Source organism: Oncorhynchus nerka, linkage group LG27 (assembly GCF_034236695.1).
Source record: "Oncorhynchus nerka isolate Pitt River linkage group LG27, Oner_Uvic_2.0, whole genome shotgun sequence".
NCBI classification, from domain to species: Eukaryota; Metazoa; Chordata; class Actinopteri; order Salmoniformes; family Salmonidae; genus Oncorhynchus; species Oncorhynchus nerka.
Window position 1 is genome coordinate 49,988,092 of NC_088422.1, and position 23,727 is coordinate 50,011,818.

The 23,727-nt window shown below is 43.3% G+C and overlaps 1 pseudogene; it reads left to right on the forward strand.

Annotated features, from left to right (window-relative positions):
* LOC115111933 (tight junction protein ZO-2-like) overlaps positions 1 to 23,727 on the forward strand; it is a 146,042-nt pseudogene that overhangs the window by 32,911 nt on the left and 89,404 nt on the right.

Sequence of the window (23,727 nt, forward strand, 5' to 3'; positions counted from 1 at the left end):
AATGTTCATTCATTTGCAATGACAGTTTGCAATGAAGAACACTTTCCCCTAAGTTCCATTGTTGGGTGGGTGGGGGTGTGTGTGTGTGTGCGCGTGCGTGCGCATCTATTGATTTCGCATTTGCTAGGTTTTGAGTTATGTGTCCTCATTTTATTCATGATCATGTTAGTTTTCTCTTGACACTCCCATTACCTAACATTCTGTTTCAGTTCAATCTACATGTTTTGTTTCCTCGTCCTCACTTTTCTGTGGTTTAAAATATATATTATTAAAACAGTTCTCATTATTAAGCTGTAAGGTAATAAATGTATTATACTTATTCAGACACTTAAAAAAGGATACGATAGTTTATAAAACTAGGCAAAGTCAGATTTCTCACAGACGTACAGAGAGATACTGTCTGTCTGTCTGTCTGTCTGTCTGTCTGTCTGTCTGTCTGTCTGTCTGTCTGTCTGTGTATTTATCTGTTCTGGGTTGTTCTGTCTGTCTGTGAAATAACATATGGTCTGTTTAAAGTCAGCTAGATGTAAATACTGTAGACTGGTTGGTTCCTCTGTATCACAGCAGTAAACTATCTGCTCCTGATTTCTTACTTAATTAACATGATTTCTTGTTTATACAGGAAGACTTTGCATGCCCACTTAGGCTGTGAATATAAATAACATGTTTTCTTTTGGTGTAAGCTAGTTAGAGATAAGTAGTCTAGGAAATCTCAGTTCTAGGACTTGTACATTGTTGGAGGCAACCTGTCTGTCTAGAGAGACTATGAGAGGAGTGCTGTTTTTGTCTGAAAGCAGAGAAAGAGAGGGCTCTCTAGGCCTTTCTGCCCGTTGAGAGTCTAGGCCTTTCTGCTCGTTGAGAGGAATGACAATAGTTTTTAATTATTTTATTATGATAGGGTTGAACTGACTACAGTCTAAAGTAACTAGAGGATTGGCGTTAGATAACCTCTTGTTTTCATGTTTGTTACCAGAGTACAGTAGTTATGGAAAATCAACTATATTTTTCCTTTTTCCCTAGACCTATACTCTGAGTAGGCCATTGTTACAAAATAAGTTGGAGAACAGTCCATGGAGAACAAGAGCACCTCCTCCCAGCTGCCCACTGCACTGAGGCTAGGTAACACGGTCACCACCGATAAATCCATGATAATCAAACATTTCAATAAGTATTTCTCTACGGCTGGCCATGCTTTCTTCCTGGCTACCCCTACCCTGGCCAACAGCTCCTCATCCCCCGCAGCTACTTGCCTGAGCCACCCCAGCTTCTCCTTCACCCAAATCCAGATAGCAGATGTTCTGAAAGAGCTGCAAAACCTGGACCCGTATAAATCAGCTGGGCTAGACAATCTGGACCCTCTCTTTCTAAAATTATCCGCTGCCATTGTTGCAACCCCTATTACTAGCCTGTTCAACCTCTCTTTCGTATCGTCCGAGATCCCTAAAGATTGGAAAGCTGCCGCGGTCATCCCCCTCTTCAAAGGGGGTGACACTCTAGACCCAAACTGTTACAGACCTCTATCCATCCTGCCCTGCCTTTCTAAAGTCTTCAAAAGCCAAGTTAATAAACAGATCACTGACCATTTCGAATCCCACCGTACCTTCTCCGCTGTGCAATCCGGTTTCCGAGCTGGTCATGGGTGCACCTCAGCCACGCTCAAGGTACTAAACGATATCATAACCGCCATCGATAAAATACAGTACTGTGCAGCCGTCTTCATCGACCTGGCCAAGGCTTTCAACTCTGTCAATCACCGTATTCTTATTGGCAGACTCAATAGCCTTGGTTTCTCAAATGACTGTCTCGCCTGGTTCACCAACTACTTCACAGACAGAGTTCAGTGTGTCAAATCGGAGGGCCTGTTGTCCGGACCTCTGGCAGTCTCTATGTGGGTATCACAGGGTTCAATTCTCGGGCAGACTATTTTTTCTGTATATATCCATGGTATCTCTCTTGCTGCGGGTGATTCCCTGATCCACCTCTACGCAGACGACACCATTGTGTATACATCTAGCCCTTCTTTGGACACTGTGTTAACTAACCTCCAAACGAGCTTCAATGGCATACAACACTCCTTCCGTGGCCTCCAACTGCTCTTAACCGCTAGTAAAACCAAATGCATGCTTTTCAACCGTTCACTGGGCGGTTCTGACCTAGAATACGTGGACAACTACAAATACCTAGGTGTCTAGCTAGACTGTAAACTCTCCTTCCAGACTCATTTCAAACATCTCCATCCAAAATCAAAATCAAATCTAAATCGGCTTCCTATTTCGCAACAAAGCCTACTTCACTCACGCCGCCAAACTCACCCTAGTAAAACTGACTATCCTACCAATCCTGGACTTCGGCAATGTCATCTACAAAATAGCTTCCAATACTCTACTCAGCAAATTGGGTGTAGTCTATCACAGTGCCATCCATTTTGTTACCAAAGCCCCTTATACCACCCACCACTGTGACCTGTATGCTCTAGTCGGCTGGCCCTCGCTACATATTTGTCACCAGACCCACCGGCTCCAGGTCATCTATAAATCTATGCTTGGTAAAGCTCTGCCTTATCTCAGCTCACTGGTCACGATAACATCACCCACCCGTAGCACACGCTCCAGCAGGTATATCTCACTGGTCATCCCCAAAGCCAACGCTTCTCTGCTGCCAGTGACTGGAACGAATTGCAAAAATCGCTGAAGCTGGAGACTTACATTTCCCTCACTAACTTTAAACATCAGCTATCTGAGCAGCTAACCGATCGCTGCAGCTGTACATAGTCCATCTGTAAATAGCCCACCCAATCTACCTACCTCATCCCCATATTGTTTTTATTTACTTTGCTGCTCTTTTGCACACCAGTATCACTACTTACACACCATCATCTATCACTCCAGTGTTAATCTGCTAAATTGTAATTACTTTGCTACTATGGCCTATTTATTGCCTTACCTTCTCATGCCATTTGCACACACTGTATATAGACTTTCTTTTTTTCTATTGTGTTATTGACTGTACGCTTGTTTATTCCATGTGTAACTCTGTGTTGTTGTTTCTGTCGCACTGCTTTGCTTTATCTTGGCCAGGTCGCAGTTGTAAATGAGAACTTGTTCTCAACTAGCCTACCTGGTTAAATAAAGGTGACATAAACAAGTTTATTCCGTAGATGTATCCTGTAAGAGTAATGTTACAAAATGTGTCCTTCAGATGACATATTGTTTGATTGTCTTCTGATCTGCCGAGACTGAGAGACTGAGAGACATTGTTTTAAATGCATTAATGGTGCCCTTGGACAAGGTTGCCCTGGCACTGGTAGTGGAGTGTTTTGGAAGGTTGTGTGTCTCCTCCAGTCTCTCTCTCTCTCTCTCTCTCTCTGTGCGTGCGTGCGAGTCTCTGGCTGAGTTTAGACAGGCAGCCCAACTTTGATCCTTTTTTTAACCATACAGATCAGCTCTGAAAAAGATCTGATGTGATTGGTCAAAGGACCAATTAGTGGAAAAAAATATCAGAATCAGCCTCTGTTAGTTCTTCGCCCCCTTCACAGAAAGATTTACCCAGAGTTCCCTGCAGGGCCTCTTCTCAGAAGCCACCTCTGCAGCCCTCTCTTACAAGTGAGCTACGATGCTGGGAGGCCTGACAACACACATTCTTATTTAATTAAGAGTCATTAACAAAATAATCACTGTGGTGACCTTCTTTCCTCCTTCTCATCCCTCTCCAACTCCTTCGACCCTTTTCTCCTTCGATCTCCTCCACCTCTTCCTCCTCTACCCTCTCATCCTATTAAAAATAATAAAAAATGCCCTTTAGAAGATGTTTTTATTCAAAACACTTACAGCCATGCGTCCATACATTTCACGTATACAGTGAATGCGGAGAGAATTCCGACCTCTTGACTTTTTCCACATTTTGTTACGTTACAGCCTTAATCTACAATTACGTTTTTCCCTCATCAGTCTATACACAATACCCCATAACAACAAAGCGAAAACAGGTTTTTAGAAATTAACAAATGTATAAAATACTTTTTTTTTTTATACCTTATTTACATAAGTATACAGACCCTTTGCTATGAGACTCGAAATTGAGCTCAGGTGCATCGTGTTTCCATTGATCATCCTTGAGATGTTTCTACAACTTGATTGGAGTCCATTTGTGGTAAATTCAATTGATTTAACGTGATTTGGAAAGGAACACACCTGTCTATATAAAGGTCCCACAGTTGACAGTGCATGTCAGAGTAAAAACCAAGTCATTTGGTCGAAGGAATTGTCCATAGGATTGTCTCGAGACACAGATCTGCGGAAGTGTACCAAAAAATGTCTGCAGCATTGAAGGTCCCCAAGAACACAGTGCCCTCCATCATTCTTAAATGGAAGAAGTTTGGAACCACCAAGACTCTTCCTAGAGCTGGCCGTCCAGCCAAACTGAGCAATCGGGGGAGAAGGGACTTGGTCAGGGAGGTGACCAAGAAACCGATGGTACTCTGACAGTTCCTCTGTGGAGTTCCTCTGTGGAGATGACAGAACAAGCATTTCGGTACACCCGCAACAACATCTGCTAAACACGTGTGTGTGTTAACCAATAAAATTTTATTTATTTGATTCCAAAAGGACATCATCTCTGCAGCACTTCACCAATCAGGCCTTTATGGTAGAGTGGCAAGAAGGAAGCCACTCCTCGGCAAAAGGCACATGGCAGCCCACTTTTTGCCAAAAGGCACCTAAAGGACTCTCAGGAGCAAAGTAAAGAGAGATCCTTGATGAAAACCTGCTCCAGAGCGCTCAGGACCTCAGACTGGGGTGAAGGTTCACCTTCCAACAGGACAACGACCCTAAGCACACAGCCGAGACAACACAGGAGTGGCTTCGAGGCAAGTCTCTGAATGTCCTTGAGTGGCCCAGCCAGAGCCCGTACATGAACTCGATCGAACATCTCTGGAGAAACCTGAATATAGCTGTGCTGCGACGCTCCCCATCCAAACTGACAGAGCCTGAGAGGATCTGCAGAAAAGAATGGAAGAAACTCCCTAAATACAGGTGTGCCAAGCTTGTAGCGTCATATCCAAGAAGACACAACGCTGTAAATCGCTGCCAAAGGTGCGTCAACAAAGTACTGAGTAAAGTGTCTGAATACTTATGTAAATGTGATATTTCAGTTTTTGCTAAAATGTCTACAAACCCGTTTTTGCTTTGTCATTATGGGTTATTGTGTGTAGATTGATGAGGAAAAAAACAAAAATGTAATTCATTTTAGAATAAGGCTGTAACATAACAAAATGTAGAAAAAGTCAAGGAGCCTGAACTCTTTCCATGTACACTTTACATTTTACCTCCCTCTGTTTCTCATCCTCCTAGACCCAAACCCTGTCTCTTCCTCTTTCCTCTCATCTTGTTTTCCTACTATCCATAACTGTAAGCTATAACTGTGAGTGCAATACATCAGCTGCTGTGGTTTTAGCATTTGTTTCTCCAGTACTGCGTGTATAGATTTTAATCAAACACTTTTTAATCAGAAAGATTGCTCAGCAGATCCCGGAGGGACATTTTTTCCACAAATAAAATCTTGGCAGACGGTTTTAAAACAACCGCAAAAAACAAAGTCAGACTCTCTGAAGGGAAGGAAAAAAAGAAAAGAGGGAAGGCAGAAAGAAAGAAAGAGGTACTGCTCAATGGATCAATGGAGTTGTCAATGGGCGACCCTCCCCGGCAACATTAGAACACCATTTAGCAGATTGGGAACACCATGAGAAGAGGGTAGCTGCAGCCCAATATGGCAACCAGAGTATGGGCGAGTGGGTGTGACATAAGGAAAGTAGAGGAGTGTGGAAAGGAGTGGGTGTATTGAAAACGTTTATTTTTTCCACCATTTCTTACCACGCAACTACCATGCCGCGAGAGTATGGACTGCTATTTTGAAGCCAGAGGATGAGTCTGAGTCGTACTGCGTTAATAAATAATAGTTAATAAAACTGACTATTGTTTATTTGTTATTAACAGTACTGATTACTGTTGCTTGTTTGCTTTGTATTTGTGCGCCTATGTGACTGTCACCCTGATATTGGCTACTAGGTATCTACTTCCCATGCCGTTGTGGGACTGTAGTGCTTTGCAAGCAGGACACTGTCCCGGTGTTGTTGCTGTTCATGCCCTCTCGATTGAGTAGACTGCATGTACACTGAGTATACAAATGATTAAGAACACCTGCTCTTTCCATAACATAGGCTGACCAGGTGAATCCAGGTGAAATCTGTGATCCCTTATTGATGTCACTTGTTAAATCCACTTCAATCAGTGTAGATGAAGGGGATGAGACAGGTTCAAGAAGGATTTTTAAGCCTTGAGACAATTGATGCAATTTTCATGCTCAACAGTTTCCACTGTGCATGAAGAATGGTCCACCAGCCAACTTGACACAACTGTGGGAAGCATTGGAGTCAACATGGGCCAGCATCCCTAGGGAACGCTTTCGACACCTTGTAGAGTCTATGCCCCGGCGAATTGTTATTTATTCTGTGGGCTGTTAGTTATTAGTTATTTCTTGTGTAGGCTGCTATCCTACTTGAAATAAAATCATGGGAGGGAAAAATATTGCCACGTTACTACTGGCGAAAAAGGGTCTTGAGTGAGAACAAATCTGCCAACTTAGCTGATTCTCTTTCCATACACCCACTCCTTTCGAAACACCCACTCAGCCATACTCCGGTCTCCATATTGGTCTCCAGCACCCCATACTTGAACACCATTTGATCACCCTGTTGCTGGAGAACTTTCCTGCAATGCAGGACATTTAAAACTTGTAGTGTATTTGAGGTTTAAAAAAACACTTCTGAAGTTTGTCATTTCCACTTAGAAATGTCTGACTTGATTTTCCCTTATGAAAAATGTATCAACCCCTACAACAATGTCCATTAATTATAATCCACATAATAATTCACATTTCCTGTTAATGCAGGATTATTGTCATGCAGTAGCAAACTGGCTCAAATGAAGATCCTACATCTGTTGCAGTCTTCTGTACACACCACACATGCACAAACAGACACACACACGCGTATACACATTACACACATACGCACGCGCACACACACTGTGTCCACTGACTCCTGCAGTCCCGATCGCTCAGAATGCATTTCAAAGGTTTTATTGATGCAGATTACAGTACAGAAGTAGCGAGCCCCCTGTGACTGTTACAGCACCACACCTCGTTGTCTTTTATTAAAAAGAACCAACAGACTGCTGACAATATGGTTGAATCCCACAGGACTGTGTGGAACTGTGATTTGCATGTCATTACTGGGTCCATATGCAGCTACAGCAGCACCTTGTAATCTACAGTACAGTAACAGAGAACACAATTAAGATTGTAGCTATACAGTCCTCTTTGAATGGTGTTTGTATATATTGCCCATATGCCTATCATAATGTTGTGGGGCGATTTTGACATTTAACAAAGTATTAGTTGCGTGGTCAGTCATACAGTAAGATACTTTTTATGTCCACACAACATTTTTGCCTGACTGATTTGATAGTATTGGAGGTCTGCACATACCAAACGTGTTGTGAAGCTTGGAGCCTACCCTCTAGTGTTCAACTGCGGTACTGCACCCTCTAGTTTCCTTTCCCTGACTAATGGTAATTTCACACTGACAGCAGTGGGATGCAACTTCATGTACTTTACAGTAAATCAATAACACCATTTAAACATGCTCACTGACAGCTTGTCATCATAATTGAGACGTTTGTTGGACTTTCAACCCAGGTGTTCACTGACTGGACAGAGACCTAAGAGAGGGACATCGTGATGATTGTATTTGATTGGCAGTGTGAGTGTATATACAGCCAAAAGATTTTTGAATGGCTTCTGAGTGGCAGTTTGCTAGCCCTTTTCCTAAACTTAACCTTTACCCCCCCTTTCTGGATCTATCGGTTGGATCCACTTCCTATTTGATTGGAAGATGTTTGTGGCTATTTCTGGCCAGGCCTGGTCGGTCCGACTGCACTTTTTAAAGCCGATAACTTATTCATCTCTTCGCTCAGGGCTGCGTAATATGGAAGGCACACCCTTCTTATGCTCTCTCTCTCTCTCTGTCCCCCCCTCTCTCCTATCTCTATTTCTCTCTCTCTCTCTCTCTGTCCCCCCCTTTCTCCTATCTCTATTTATCTTTCTCTCTCTGTCTCCCCCAGTCTCTCTGCTCTCTCTCTCCCCCCCTATCTCTGTGCATACCGACGCATATTTCATCAGTAATACTGTCAGGCTGGCTCAGAGAGAAGGTTTACTCTGCCCCTGGTGAGAGGGCAGAAGAGGCCATAGTTAAGCCCACTGCAGGATGTTAGAGGAGACTAGAGGGCTGCGTCTCAAATGCCACCGATTCACCACATAGGGCGCTAATCAAAAGTAGTGCACTATATAGAGAATAGGGTACCATTTGGGACACAGCCTACTGTAGGAGTTATGAGAAACCCTCCAACTGTCAATCAGAAATGGCTGCTATGCTCAGTGAAGAGGCCAGTCCTCCTCTTTCTGTGCTCTTTCAGGTCATAAAAGACACTAAAGAATGGTATTTAGCCAAACTTTTCTGCGTATGATCCCATCCTCCTGTGCTTTGAAAATAATTTACCTGAGGGGTGAGTTGTGCCAAATTGATCAGCACCGTGACGGGTTGGATGTCATCATCTGTGACTGTTGATTAACAGTGTTTGTGTAATTACAGCAGAGTGTTTATTAATCATATCGTTTACATGATTCATCTTTTTTTTGTTCCTCTAACGCTCAACCCTCTCTACTCTGTGCTTCTGAATAACCTCTCTCTCTCATTCCCCCTCTCACTCCAGTAGAGATGAGATGAAGGGCAGGGTGACTCGCTGATGGCTGCTCTGTGCTCCTCTACTCTCCCCTGGGATCACTCTGCCTTCTATTTATCTCCCTTAATTAGCATGTCCCAGATAACCGACACCCCAAACTGTGGGACAGACCAAACACAGCAAAACACCCCAACTAACACAACGCGGCATTTACATTTACTAATCAATAGAATGTTTATTGTACTGAGCGGGAACAGAAGACTAGGCTGCATTTGCATCGGGCTCTTCTGCTGCTGCAGTGTGGCATGGTTCTGTTTGTTTACTGTTTCAAAACACCTGACAGAACAGAAACACAACAATAATGTGGAGTAGCTTCATCCTATTTTATCTGGGACAGTATCTATTTATTTTACATACTGTAGACCAGGGATAATCAACGTGATTCAGCCACGAGGCAATTTTTTTCTTGAGCGGATGGTCGGGGGAGCCGGAACATAATTACCAATCATTTGTACACTGAAAATTGCTTGATGGGAATACAGATTTCGCACTGATTTCCAAAATTAAAATCAATTGGTGTTGATTTCCTGGTGTTTTTACAGTCTTCTATGTCCAGCAATGAAAATGTCTAATTCTAAAAATGTTAAAAATATACATTTTTTTTTCCAGAAAACATGTGGGGCCAAATAAAACCACCCGAGGGCCAAATTCGGCTAACAGGCCACCAGTTGTAAAAGCTTGCTGTAGACAGTGTCTCTCCATCACATGTTTATTTAACATGTCAGACAATCGCTCTCTCATGTAATATATTACCACCCATATTTATACATAACTATTTTCATCTATCAGTGTGTGTAATATATGAGGCTCTGCATATTAAATGCTCTCTAATGAATTTAAAAGGCATGATCCGTTAATGATGTGAGTCACACACACACACACACACACACACACACACACACACATGCACACACACACACATATACACACTTCCTCTCCTGTAATCAACTTACTGTTTGCTAAGGTAATAAGGGCTCATGATTACTCCTCCTCTGTCTTAAATCACAGAGAGATACATCTGTGTGTGTGTGTTTGTGTGTGTGTGTGTTGTGATGCATGATAACATGAAGGTGTAAATAACGTCCTTATGCTGATTTATAAACCAGCGTCTGTCAGCAGCTGTCTATCTACTACTATGACAGGCAGACATCTGGATCCTAAATTTGATTTTGAATCTTATAATGTATGCCTGAATATTCAAACGCTTCAAAGTTGTCTGGTATTGTTTTTCGTCAGATGGATAAAGGAATGCATACAACGTTGCAGCACATTGAATGAATGATGCATTGACTGGACTGATAAGGGAGCCATTATAGCAGTTAATTTACAATTTTACCGGTGACATAAATACATTCTCACAATCTTGCAAATGTCTGTAATATCTTGTCTATTTTTCCCACACAGATATTCTACACTGAGTGTACAAAACATTAAGAAGAGATTTTTCCATGACCTAAACTGACCAGGTGAATCCATGATCCCTTATTGATGTCACTTGTTAAATCCACTTGAAACAGTGTAGATGAAGGGGAGGACACAGGTTAAAGAAGGATTTTTAAGCCTTAAGAGAATTGAGACATGGATTGTGCATGTGTGCCACTCAGAGGGTGAATGGGCAAGACAAAATATTTAAGTGTCTTTGATTGTGGTATGGTAGGCGGTGTCAGGCGTACCGGTTTGTGTCAAGAACTGCAACGCTGCTGGGTATTTCACACTCAACAGTTTCACGTGTGTATCAAGAATGGTTCAACACACAAATACGTCTAGCCAACTTGATACAACTGTGGGAAGCATGGGAATCAACATGGGCCAGCATCCCTGTGGAACGCTTTCGATGTAGGGTAAGATTTGAATACCCCTGCCCTACAGCATGCTCTGTGAGCTCCCTTCAAGTCCTAACCTTACCTCTAGAGGTCACTAACACAATACACACACTACCCCCTCAGACACATGTTTCAATACCCACAGCTAACACAGAGGATTTATTAGAGAGAAACATGTATGTCTCTTGTACTGTACTGACATCTGTTTGGCAGTTAAAGCAGACTCCTACGACAGCAGTCTGTCATTTCTCTCAAGCATGGCCAGTCAAGACTAGCTTATTACTATACACACACACACACACACACAGTTCTGTGTGTATTGCCAGGGTGGAGAGCAGTGCATACTGAGACCATACACCACGTTGATAGAGCATGGCGCTTTGACGCTTGCAACGCCAGGATTGTGAGTTTGATTCCTGGGACCACCCATAAGTAAAATGTATGCACGCATGACTAAGTTGCTTTGGACAAAAGTGTGTTATTTGAACTCTGTGAAGCATTTATTTGGGATGCAATTGGAGTGGCGGTGCTCATGGGAGCCAGTTTCATCATAGCGCTTGATGATTTTTGCGGCTGCACTTTCAAAGTTCTTCAAATTTTCCGGATTGACTGACTTTCATGTCTTAAATTGATGATGACTGTCGTTTCTCTTTGTTTATTTCGCTGTTCTTGCCGTGCGGTAGCAGAGAGAACAGTCTATGACTAGAGTGGCTGGAGTCTTTGACAATGTTTAGGGCCTTCCTCTGACACCACATGGTATAGAGGTCCTGGATGGCACGAAGCTTGGACCCGGTGATGTACTGGGCCATACGCACTACCCTCTGTAGTGACTTGTGGTCGGAGGCTGAGCAGTTGCCATATCAGGCAGTGATAAAACCCGTCAGGATGCTCTCGATGGTGCAGCTGTTAAACATTTTGAGGATCTGAGGACCCATGCCAAATCTTTTCAGTCTCCTGAGGGGAAATAGGTTTTGTCGTGCCCTCTTCACGACTGTCTTGGTGTGCTTGGACCATGTTAGTGTGTTGGTGATGTGGACGACAAGGAACTTGAAGCTCACAACCTGCTCCACTACAGTCCCATCAATGAGAATGGGGGTGTGCTCGGTCCTCCTTTTCCTGTATTCCACAATTATCTCCTTTGTCTTGATCACTTTGAGGGAGAGGTTGTTATCCTTGCACCACAGGTCTCTGACCTCCTCCCTATAGGCTGTCTCATCGTTGTCTGTGATCAGGCCTACCACTGTTGTGTCATCAGCAAACTTAATGATGATGTTGGAGTTGTGCCTGGTCATGCAGTCATGAGTGAACAGGGAGTACAGGAGGGGACTGAGCACGCATCCCTGAGGGGCCCCCGTGTTGAGGATCAGCGTGGCGGATGTGTTGTTACCTACCCTTACCACCTGGAGGTGGCCCGTCAGGAAGTCCAGGAACCAGTTACAGAGGGAGGTGTTTAGTCCCAGGGTCCTTAGCTTAGTGATGAGCTTTGAGGGCACTATGGTGTTGAACGCTGAGCTGTAGTCAATGAATAGCATTCTCACATAGGTGTTCCTTTTGTCCAGGTGTGAAAGGGCAGTGTGGAGTGCAATAGAGATTGCATCATTTATGGATCTGTTGGTGGGGTATACAAATTGGAGTGGGTCTGGGGTTTCTGGGATGATGGTGTTGATGTGAGCCATGACCAGCCTTTCAAAGCATTTCATGGCTACAGACATGAGTGCTACGGGTCGGTAGTCATTTAGGCAGGTTACCTTAGTGTCCTTGGGCAAAGTGGCTCTGGTGGTCTACTTAAAACATGTTGGTATTACAGACTCAGACAGGGAGGGGTTGAAAATGTCAGTCAAGACACTTCAAATCAAAGCTTATTTGTCACGTGTGCAGAATACAAGGGACCTTACAGTGAAATGCTTACTTACAGGCTCTAACCAATAGTGCAAAAATGTGTTATGTGAACAATGGGTAAGTAAAGAAATAAAACAATAGTAAAAAGACAGGCTATATACAGCAGTTAAGAACAAATTCTTCTTTTTCAATGACGGCCTAGGAACAGTGGGTTAACTGCCTTGTTCAGGGGAAGAACAACACATTTTTACCTTGTCAGCTCGGAGATTCAATCTTGCAACCTTTTGGTTACTAGTCCAACACTCTAACCACTAGGCTACCTGCTGCTCACTTAGTCGGTCAGCGCATGCTCAGAGTACATGTCTTGGTAATACGTCTGGCCCTGCGGCCTTGTGAATGTTGACCTGTTTAAAAGGTCTTACTCACATCGGCTGTGGAGAGCGTGATCACACAGTCGTCCGGAACAGTTGGTGCTCTCATGCATGTTTCAGTGTTATTTGCCTCGAAGCGAGCATAGAAGTTATTTAGCTCGTCTGGTAGGCTCGTGTCACTGGACAGCTCTCGGCTGTGCATCCCTTTGTAGTCTGTAATAGTTTGCAGGCCCTGCCACATCCGACGAGCGTCGGAGCCAGTGTAGTACGATTCAATTTTAGTCCTATATTGATGCTTTGCCTGTTTGATGGTTCGTCGGAGGGCATGGCGGGATTTCTTATAAGCTTCCAGGTTAGAGTCCCGCTCCATGAAAGCTCCACCCTTTAGCTCAGTGCAAATGTTGCCTGTAATTCATGGCTTCTGGTTGGGGTATGTACTTACAGTCACTGTGGGGATGATGTCCTCGATGCACTTATTGATAAAGCCAGTGACTGATGTGGTGTACTCCTCAATGCCATCGGAAGAATCCCTGAACATATTCCAGTCTGTGCTAGCAAAAAAGTCCTGTAGTTTAGCATCTGTTTTATCTGACCACTTTTTTTATAGACTGAGCCACTGGTGCTTCCTGCTTTAAATTTTGCTTGTAAGCAGGAATCAGGAGGATATAATTATGGTCAGATTTGCCACGTGGAGGGCGAGGGAGAGCTTTGTACGCGTCTCTGTGTGCGGACTATCTAGAATTTATTTCCCCCTCTGGTTGCACATTTAACACGCTGATAGAAATGAGGTAGAACTGTTTTAAGATTTCCTGCATTAAAGTCCCTGGCCACTAGATATCGTGCACCAGGTTTGTTTACATATATGCATAAGCCCCTCCCTCGTGTCTTACCAGAGGCTGCTGTTATATCCTGCAGATAGAGTGTATAACCCTCCAGCTGTATGTTCTTAATGTCGTTGTTCAGCCACGACTCGGTGAAACATAAGATATTACAGTTTTCAATGTCCCGTTGGTAGGATACATGTGCTTTCAGTTCGTCACATTTATTTTCCAGCGATTGAACCTTAGCTAGCAGGACGGAAGGCAAAGGAAGATTAGCTACTCCTCGCCTGATCCTCACAAGGCATCCTGATCTTTTTCCGTGAAATCTCTGTTTCCTTCTCCAGCGAATGACCAGGATCTGGGCCTGGTCGGGTGTCTGTAGTATATCCCTCCCGTCTGACTCATTGAAGAAAAGCTCTTTGTCTAATCTGAGTTGAGTAATCGCAGTTCTGATATCCAGAAGCTCTTTTCGGTCATAAGAGACGGTAGCAGCAACATTATGTACAAAACAAGTTACGAACACCGCGAAAAAACAAACAAAATAGCATGGTTGGTTAAGAGCTGATAAGGCGGCAGCCATCCCCTCTGGCGCCATCACTGTAAATGGAGCTGTGGAGATAAATAACAGTTTTAGAATCAAATGCAGACTCCAGTTTGCTTAAAAGTATTGTCACAACCCTGCAGTCCAAAGATGCATGAATTGTGCGGGATATATTCTGTTCATCCATTCTGGAGGGAAAATTAGAGTTCAATAAGACTGTCTGGTTTACAGGATTTAGTTTAACCTTTTTGAATGATATATTTTCATTATAATGCAGAAGCTGGCGATATTAACTATTCTCCTGTTGTGCTGTATTAGATAGACAGAGGACAGATCACTATGTTTTATCATAAAAAAAGGTTTTCAAGGCCCCCAATTAATTCTTAGAATTTGACTTTCTGTATGTAAATACAGTTTTTTTTTCTGTTTTAGAGAACAGTTAAATCAATGTGTCCAATCCGGAAGAGTCCACTCTGGCAGAGGGGGATGAATACAATATTATCGTACAAAATAGGTACAAAACGTTCCTATGTCGGAATAAGATTACACAAAATAGCCCATTAAACATGTCAGTCATTCAATCCGTTTGTAGACGACCATTGATATTGAAATAGAAATGGGCAACATTAGTAGAGCCCTCAATTTAATCTCGGTATTCATAAAGTAGGCTAACTGAGTTCAAAGTCTCCTCTGAGGTGCATTTATTCCGCCAAACAGTTGTAAAACGTTTCGTTTTGCAACTTAAACGAGAGTTTGTATTGGACAAATTCAGTTAGGTCCCTCCCCGTTTCGTTCCGTTTGCTTCCGTTTAAGAAACATTGACGGATAGAATTACACCCCAGTTGTTGGTAAGAACGTTTCGGTTCCCATCGATATCACAGCAATAATTTTAAAGGATCTCGGGAGTTGACGCCGGAGAAATTGCAGCGAGCTAGGGAAGTCTTTTAGGACCGCAGTCACAAGCCATGTTCCATTTTAGAGACTAGGATAGGGTATATTTTAAGAGATACCAGTTCTACAAGCCATACTTAAGACAATTATTTTACGATTTAACATAAGGCCACAGTGTTTCTCAACTTTTACAACGCAGAATGCCTGTGAAAGGAGGCGGAAGAGTGGCTGTGTATCCAGGCAAGGGCGAACATGTCGGAGTAAGTCAACTGTAGTTTGTTTTACCATTACAGACTGTAACTTTTAACATACCGTATCGCTGTATCTGAACCCGCTGCGTCCCAATAATATGCTGTAGGTATTTGTAATACATATATATTTTAGGAGTTTTACGGTCATGAGGGGGTGATCGGGTGGCTGTACCTTTGCTACGTATGGAGCAACCAACGTTTATAACCTTGTGAATTCACCTGTAGAGTTTCGCCCTCTCGGCCAATAAGAATGACGCCTGAAGTATTTAGTCAAATATTTGCACTTGTTGTCAAGTAGTTGTGCATAATTTACACACAGTTTAGATTCATGTGATATATAATATTATTTGACTATTTTTATTCTGTCAGTTTTAAATCTTTCAAGTTTAAATGTCTATTCATTTGAAAATAAGTGTGTGTGTAGCCTAATTCCATGTTAGGCCACATCAATGCAGACGTGTGTGTGTGGACAGACGCACCCCAAAGGCTCTCTCTGTACTTGGCTCAGTATTGTCTGTCTGTCTGGCCCCAGCAGGGGATAAGCTTAGGGTACACAGATTGCTGGGATGAGGATCGCTGGAGCGGTCAACCATTACGCGTTGGGTGCGTGTGTGTGTGTGTATGTCGGTGAATATGTATGTATTTACAGTATGTGTGTGTGTGTGTGTGTGTGTGTGTGTGTAACGGGTTGATGATGATCACATTGCTGACCTCATAAAACCCAGTCCTCTCAACCCTCAATATGGCATTTGTTTACACTGCTACTGTATTAATTCAGCAATAACAGTATATCTTATTCATCAGTCTAGTATTAAATCCTGTCTTTTCAGCATGTGATTATCACTATACTCTAAATCCAATAAAACATTTTACAGACCCACTTTAAAGAAACTACTTGTGCAGGCTTTATTGCACATTTGTTAAGTCTTCACACGCACTGTCACACATTTCTGAAGAATCCATAGCCTATATGCCTTATATAGGCTTTTAAAGATGGAACAATTTAGCTATTGAGACAAATCTTGCTTGTTTGTTGAAATAGCTTGTGGTGAGTGGATAATTGTTATACAGTCACTGTCAACCCTCCACACAGCCTCAATGGGTGCCACTGTTCTATCTGCCCAGCTGTATCGACAAGAACCATCGCTCCATTCTAGAGTGAGTAGTTGTTCAAGTACAGTAGCGTGTTTGTTACAGTAGTGTCTGTTACAGTAGTCACTCTCTATTGGGTGAGGACTTCAGTCATACAGTAGAACTTTATTTGAATTTCCAGGAGGTGATAATACATGTTAACTAGATGCACGTTGATTTTCAATGTGTCCTTCTAAGGGGAAGAGTGTGTGTTACAGTGTGTGTGTGAGTCTGTAGGAGGAGCATGTGAGAGCTTGTGAATCTTTGCACATGTGAGTACAGTATGTAGGCCTACTTTGTGTGTATGTATGTATGTATATATATGTGTGTGTGTGTGTGTGTGTGTGTATGTTGCTTCAAGGTCCCACATTGGAGAGAGACGTGTTCAGAGCAGACCTAAGGATGGGTGTGTGTGTGTGTGTGTGCCAGGGGGGCTCGTGTCTTGCTGACCTCTGTAGCGTGGAGCAGGTGGTCCCAGCAGTAATCCCCCAGAAGGCCATAGGATAGAAACCACCGTGGCAGTTCTAATCTCCCAGGGAGCTGTTTGCCCCCCCCCCCCTTTTCACACGCCACTGACCAACACACACACACACAATCTGATCAGCCCCCCAGCACTCAATTAGGACTATAATTAGGATGCTCTCAAACTGGAGTAGGGTTTCTAAAGGGACAGTTGAAGGAAAAAATTACTGTTGCAGTAAAAATTGAGTACCTGCTACACCGAGTATGTTAGAATGTATTCATGTTACTACATATTACTACCTTTCTAGAGGTTATCATGTACTCAGTGGTGGAAAAAGTACTCAATTGTCATACTTGAGTAAAAGTAAAGATTAGTGATGCGCCGATATGACATTTTTGGCCGATTACGATATTTTCCTTGCCAAAAAACCCGATACTGAGAGCAATGATTTAGATAATTTTAAATATTGGTTAAGAATAATGAAAATGACTGCAGTTTCTACTGGTCATTGTTTTCAGGCTGGTTGTATTGGTGCTAGCGAGGTACCAAGCTAAAGCTAGCTACCCCATCAGAAGTTGTGGTCGAACAAATAATTATTTATTACCAACGTGGTATTGTAAACACATCGTTCGTGGTCGGTATTTGCTTGTTTGCAGACTTTTTTTTGTACAGCATTGACAGTGCTACAGATATTAGTGGTGACGCTTGGCTTGCAAATGCAAATTCCGAACACACAACATTCTATAATAGAACTGTGTTATTTGACGTTCCAAATTAAAAGCCTATTTAATGCGTCAGTGTTTTTTGACTTGTCAAATCATGTTATTTGATGGATCGTTTTTGACATCCAAAGACCCAAACGGCGTTCCATTGTGTGTCGTGAAGCTAATAGCAGAGACGCTATTACCGTGTAACTCCGGTAGGGAAACGTGTACCGGTGCTCGACCAGTCGGCGAAAGCAAACATCACCCATGACAGAGAGGTTGATTTGTCAAGGGCATTGAATTCCATTATCTTGGCGTTAATGGATTTTGCCTTTTGCGTTGTCTCGCTGAAATGTTCTTACTCTTTCGAATGACTGCTCGACTTGTTGACTGCTCGATCCACACAGCAGACATTGTGTGCTAGGTTAGGAATGCTGTGTAGCGCAACATTTTACGTGCAGTCATTACGTTATATAGGTATGCACCTCAGCTTTGACATCGGCGTTAAACACCAATGTTGGCATTTTTAGCTAATATTTTTAGCTAAAAGTCACCCAGTAAAATAGTACTTGAGTAAAAATGTTAAAGTATCCTGTTTTAAATGTACTTAAGTACAGGGATGGAAAAATTACTCAAGTGTCATAAGTAAAAGTAAATGCTATACATAAAATTCCTTACAATTATGCCGTATGGTTTGCTTAAAATATGTTTATTTGTTTATTTGCGGACAGGTGGGCACACTCCAACACTCAGACATCCTTTACAAACGCAGTATGTGTTTAGTGAGTCCGCCAGATCAGAGGCAGTAGGGATGACAATGCGTTAAATTGATAGGTGCGTGAATTTGACCATATTGCTGTCCTGCCTGAGCATTCAAAATGTAACGAGTGCTTTTGGGTGTCAGGTTAAATGTATGGCAGTAAAAACATATTTTTATAGAAATGTAGTGGAGCAAAAGTTGTCAAATATAAATAGAAAAGTACAGATACCCCCAAAAATGACTTAAGTAGTACTTTTTAATGTACATGTGACAAAAATATAAAAGCAACATGTAAAGTGTTGGTCCCATGTTTCATGAGCTGAAATAGAAGATCCCCGAATATTATTTCTCTCAAATTTTGTCAACAAATTTGTTTACATCGCTGTTATGGAGAATTTCTCCTTTGCCAAGATAACCCATCCACCTGATAGGTGTGGCATATCAAGAAGCTGCTTAAACAGCATGATCATTACACAGGTGCACCTTGTGCTGGGGACAATTAACGGCAATTCTAAAATATGCAGTTATGTCACACAACACAATGCCACCGATGTCTCAACTTTTGAGGGAGCGTGCAATTGGCATGCTGACTGCAGAAATGTCCACCAGAGCTGTTGCCAGATAATTGAATGTTAACTTCTCTACCATAAGCCACCTCCAACGTCGTTTTAGAGAATTTGGCGGTACGTTCAACCGGCCTCACAACCGCAGACCATGGGTAACCACGCCAGCCCAGGACCTCCACATCCGGCTTCTTCACCTGTGGGATTGTCTGAGACCAACCACCTGGACAGCTGATGAAACTGGGTTTGCACAACTGAAGATTATCTGCAGCAACTGTCAGGAATCGTCTCGGGGAAGTGCACGTCATCCTCACCAGGGTCTTGACCTGACTGCATTTCAAGTTCAGCATCGTAACTGATTTCAGTGGGCAAATGCTCACCTTTGATGGCCGCTGGAGAAGTGTGCTCTTCACGGACGAGTCCCGGTTTCAACTGTCCCGGGCAGATGGCAGACAGCGTGTATGGCGTTGTGTGGGCTAGTGGTTTTCTGATGTCAACACCAGGGTGTCCCATGGTGGGGTTATGGTATGGGCAGGCATAAGCTATAAACAACGAACATAATTACATTTTATTAATGGCAATTTGAATGCACAGAGATACCTTGACGAGATCCATCACCTCATGTTTCAGCCTGATAATGCACGTCCTGATCATTACAAGGATCTTTACAGAATTCCTGGAAGCTGAAAATGTCCCAGTTCTGCATATTCACCAGACATGTCACCCATTGAGCATGTTTAGGATGCTCTGGATTGACGTGTACCACAGCGTGTTCCAGTACCGGCTAATATCCAGCAACTTCGCGTAGGCATTGAAAAATAATTATTTTTTTCTGTGTACATTAGACCACTGCATGTAGTCCAACTTGACACACCCTCCACCACATAATCTCATGGAGAGGGAGTGGACAGAGTTAAAGATTCCTCTGAGTACCAAATGGCACTCTATTCCCTATATAGTGCACTACTTTTGACCAGGGCCCATAGGCAATAGGGTGCTTTGTGGGACATTGCCCACATGTCCTCCCTCCTGTTGCCTTTCAACTCAACTCTAAACTCCCTCCCTGCTAGGAGAGCTGTTCATCTTATCTATGTAAATAATCTGGTGGTGAGTGTATTCTGACTGGAGCTAGCACTCATATACGCTTACTGGTAAGCATTTCTCTTTGGTGAGGCAAAGGGCATGGGACAGGGGGCCAAAGGCATGCTGGTGTTGAAATCAACCCCCTCTTGGGGAACACATTTGCACCAAATTGCTCGGAGCCATCTGATCTCTGATTGGCCGGATCTAATGGTGGTGCAGAATTCTGATTGGATGGTCTGGGGTTGTTGCCATGAAGAGCAGTGCCGTGACTCTCTTATGCCTTAATCACACCGACAATGTCCATTGCATTTTTGTACACCAGAAGTATATTAATTTCCAATGGAACGTTGCGTTTGCCTTGCAGCATTGCCTTGCAGCATTGCGTTGCAGAGGGAGTTGCAGTGCATTCTGTGTGGGGCATACGTTGGATTTATCAAACGTATGCATCAAACTGTATGCGTAGACGCCTTGTCAGAAATGATAACAGAAGGTGAATGTTGAACACCCATCTAGATGATGCTGCATACCATTTTGCGTAATGAGGTGTGTAGGTGTGATCGAGGCGTAACAGGATAATAGTTAGTGTCATACACGCGCACACACACACACACAGTCAGAGTTGACGGTGTGCCTAGATCAGCTGTTAGGTTTCCACTAAACACTCATGGAACTGTCCTACACATACTGTGTGTGTGCGTGTCTGTCAGACAGAGTATGCAAGACATTATGAACACCTGCTTTATGAACACCACCATGACCGACTGACCAGGTGAATCCAGGTGAAAGTGATGATCACTTATTGATGTAACTTGTTAAATCCACTTCAGTCAGCTTAGATGGGGAGGAGAAAGGTTTAAAGAAGGATTTTTAAGCCTTGAGACAATTGAGACATGGATTGTGTATACGATATGTGTCATTCAGAGGGGGAATGGGCAAGACAAAATATTTGTCTTTTAATGGGGTATGTTAGTCGGTGCCAGGCGCACCGGTTCGTCTCAAGAACTGCAACACTGCTGGGTTTTTCACGCTCAACAGTTTCCCGTATGGATCAAGTATGGTCCACCACCCACAGGACATCCAGCCAACTTGACACAACTGTGGGAAGCATTGGAGTCAACATGTGCCAGCGTCTCTGTGGAACCCTTTCAACACCTTGTAGTCCATGCCCCAATGAATTGAGGCTGTTCTGAGGGCAAAAGGGAGGGGGGTGCAACTCCATATTAGGAAGATGTTCTTAATGTTTACACAAAAGTATGTGGACACCTATTCGTATTAGTGGCTTCGACTACTTCAGCCACAACCGTTGCTGAAAGGTGTATAAAATTGAGCACACAGCCATGCAATCTCCATAGACAAACATTGACAGTAGAATGGCCCGTACTGAAGAGCTCAGTGACTTTCAATGTGGCACTGTCATAGGATGCCACCTTTCCAACGAGTCAGTTTGTCAAATTTCTGCCCTGCTAGTTCTGCCTCGGTCAACTGTAAGTGCTGTTATTGTGAAGTGGAAACGTCTAAGGGCAACAACGGCCCGGCCGCGAAGTGGTAGGCCACATAAGCTCACAGAATGGGACCGCCGAGTGCTGAAGCGCGTAGCGAGTAAAACTTGTCTGTCCTCGGTTGCAACACTCCCTACCAAGTGCCAAACTGCCTCTGGAAGCAACGTCAGCACAAAAACTGTTTGTCGGGAGCTTCATGAAATGGGTTTCCATAGCCGAACAGCTACACATAAGCCTAAGATCACCATGCGCAATGCCAAGCTTCGGCTAGTGGTGTAAAGCTCACCGCCATTGGAATCTGGAGCAGTGGAAACACTGAATCACACTTCACCATCTGGCAGTTCAACGGATTCATCTGGGTTTGTCAGATGCTAGGAGAACGCTACCTGCCCGAATGCATAGTGCCAACTATAAAGTTTGGTGGAGGAGGAATAATGGTTTGGGGCAGAAGTGTTGTGATTGTATTATTATGATGCATTTACCCTGACATCACTTCCTCCTAAGAGCAGCTAGAACAATAGACAGACCTAGTCTACTGATGGGGCAGAAGATAGGATCAGAGGATGTAGGCAGAGGAAGGATGCAGAAGGGAGAGGAATAGAAGAAGAAAGATGGAGGGATGGCCAGTGTCTGAAGTGGGTGTTTACTGATTGACGATCTCCCAGTGACCAAAAGCCTAATAATAATCTGTCTCTGCACTCTGCACTCCGCTGCTCTGTCCTAGTTCTGCTCTGCCCTCTGCTACTTTCCGAATGCACTGTATATACACACACACGCGCCTTTACCACCCTTGCTCTCGTGCCAGGGATGAGAAGGTTCAATTTACATTGCAGTAGCAGATTATCTTGTTTTTACATTGGACAACAACCTCACTTCTTCTCCCCTGCATTCCAACCCGAAGCTTCTCTCTCCTCCTCCTCCTCCTTCCACACGTTAGTTCACACACCTAAAATACCCTCAGAGAGGACAGGAATGACCAAATGGCGAGCCCAGCTCAAGACCTTTTTGCTCAACCTGTTGAGTAAGAACCCTGTAATTGGTTTACAGTAGCCATTGCCTGCATCACAAATTGCACCCTATTCACTAAATAGTGCACTGTAAAGGAAATAGGGTGCCATTTTAGACGCATTATTCTTACTTCCTGGTGGGACATTCAGGGACAGTGGAATTGTTAGTGGGTTGACTGGGTTTTGGGGGAAAGCCCCCCTTAGTCTATATGCAACTGAATACCATGGCATGCAGTTGGCCTATATGTGCAGCTGTGTGTTGAACGAATGTTGAACAAAGAAGTCCAAACTGGCACCTTATTTCCCAAATAGTGCACTACTTTTGAACATGGCTCTGATCAAAAGTAGTGCACTATATAGGCACATTTTTTTTTTTTCATTTAACCTTTATTTAACTAGTCAAGCCAGTTAAGAACAAAATCTTATTTACAATCACGGCCTACCCCGGCAAAACCCGGACAACACTGGGCCAATTGTGAGCCGCCCTATGGGACTCCCAATCACGGCTGGATGTGATGCAGCCTGGATTCGATCCAGGGACTGCAGTGACAACTCTTGCACTGAGATGCGGTGCCTGCTGCACCACTCGGGAGCCCAGAATATGGTGCCATTTGGGACTAATCTAGTGTATTCCAAATAGTGAATGGCTCTCTCTCTCTCTCTGTTCAGTTCAGCTATAATTACATGGCATTAATTTCTGTGTTCAACCCATCACCATCCAACAGGAATAAGGGGCAGTTGGCTATTTTAGTCCCGGCACAGAGGATGTAGGCCCTGAACACACACTCACACACACACTACCCCTGTAATTGTTACTCTGGCAACCACTAATTTTACTGTCTTTGTTTAGATTTCACAATGATGCTGGTGCTCCTTTGGAGGAAAAAACACCTAGCAGCTATTTTACAGCGTTTTCTTGGGGGAAAGAAAAAACACACAGGTTTTATTTGTATCTATAAGTGATTTGAGTGATTATTTTTATCTGAAGTGTTCAAACACTTATTTATTTATGTTAAAGATCCAATACTGCCGTTTTTATCTCAGTATCAAATAATATCTGAGTAGCAATTAAGTCCCTTAGTGGTCAAAAATAAACAAAAATGGCTTTTTTGCAATACATTTCTC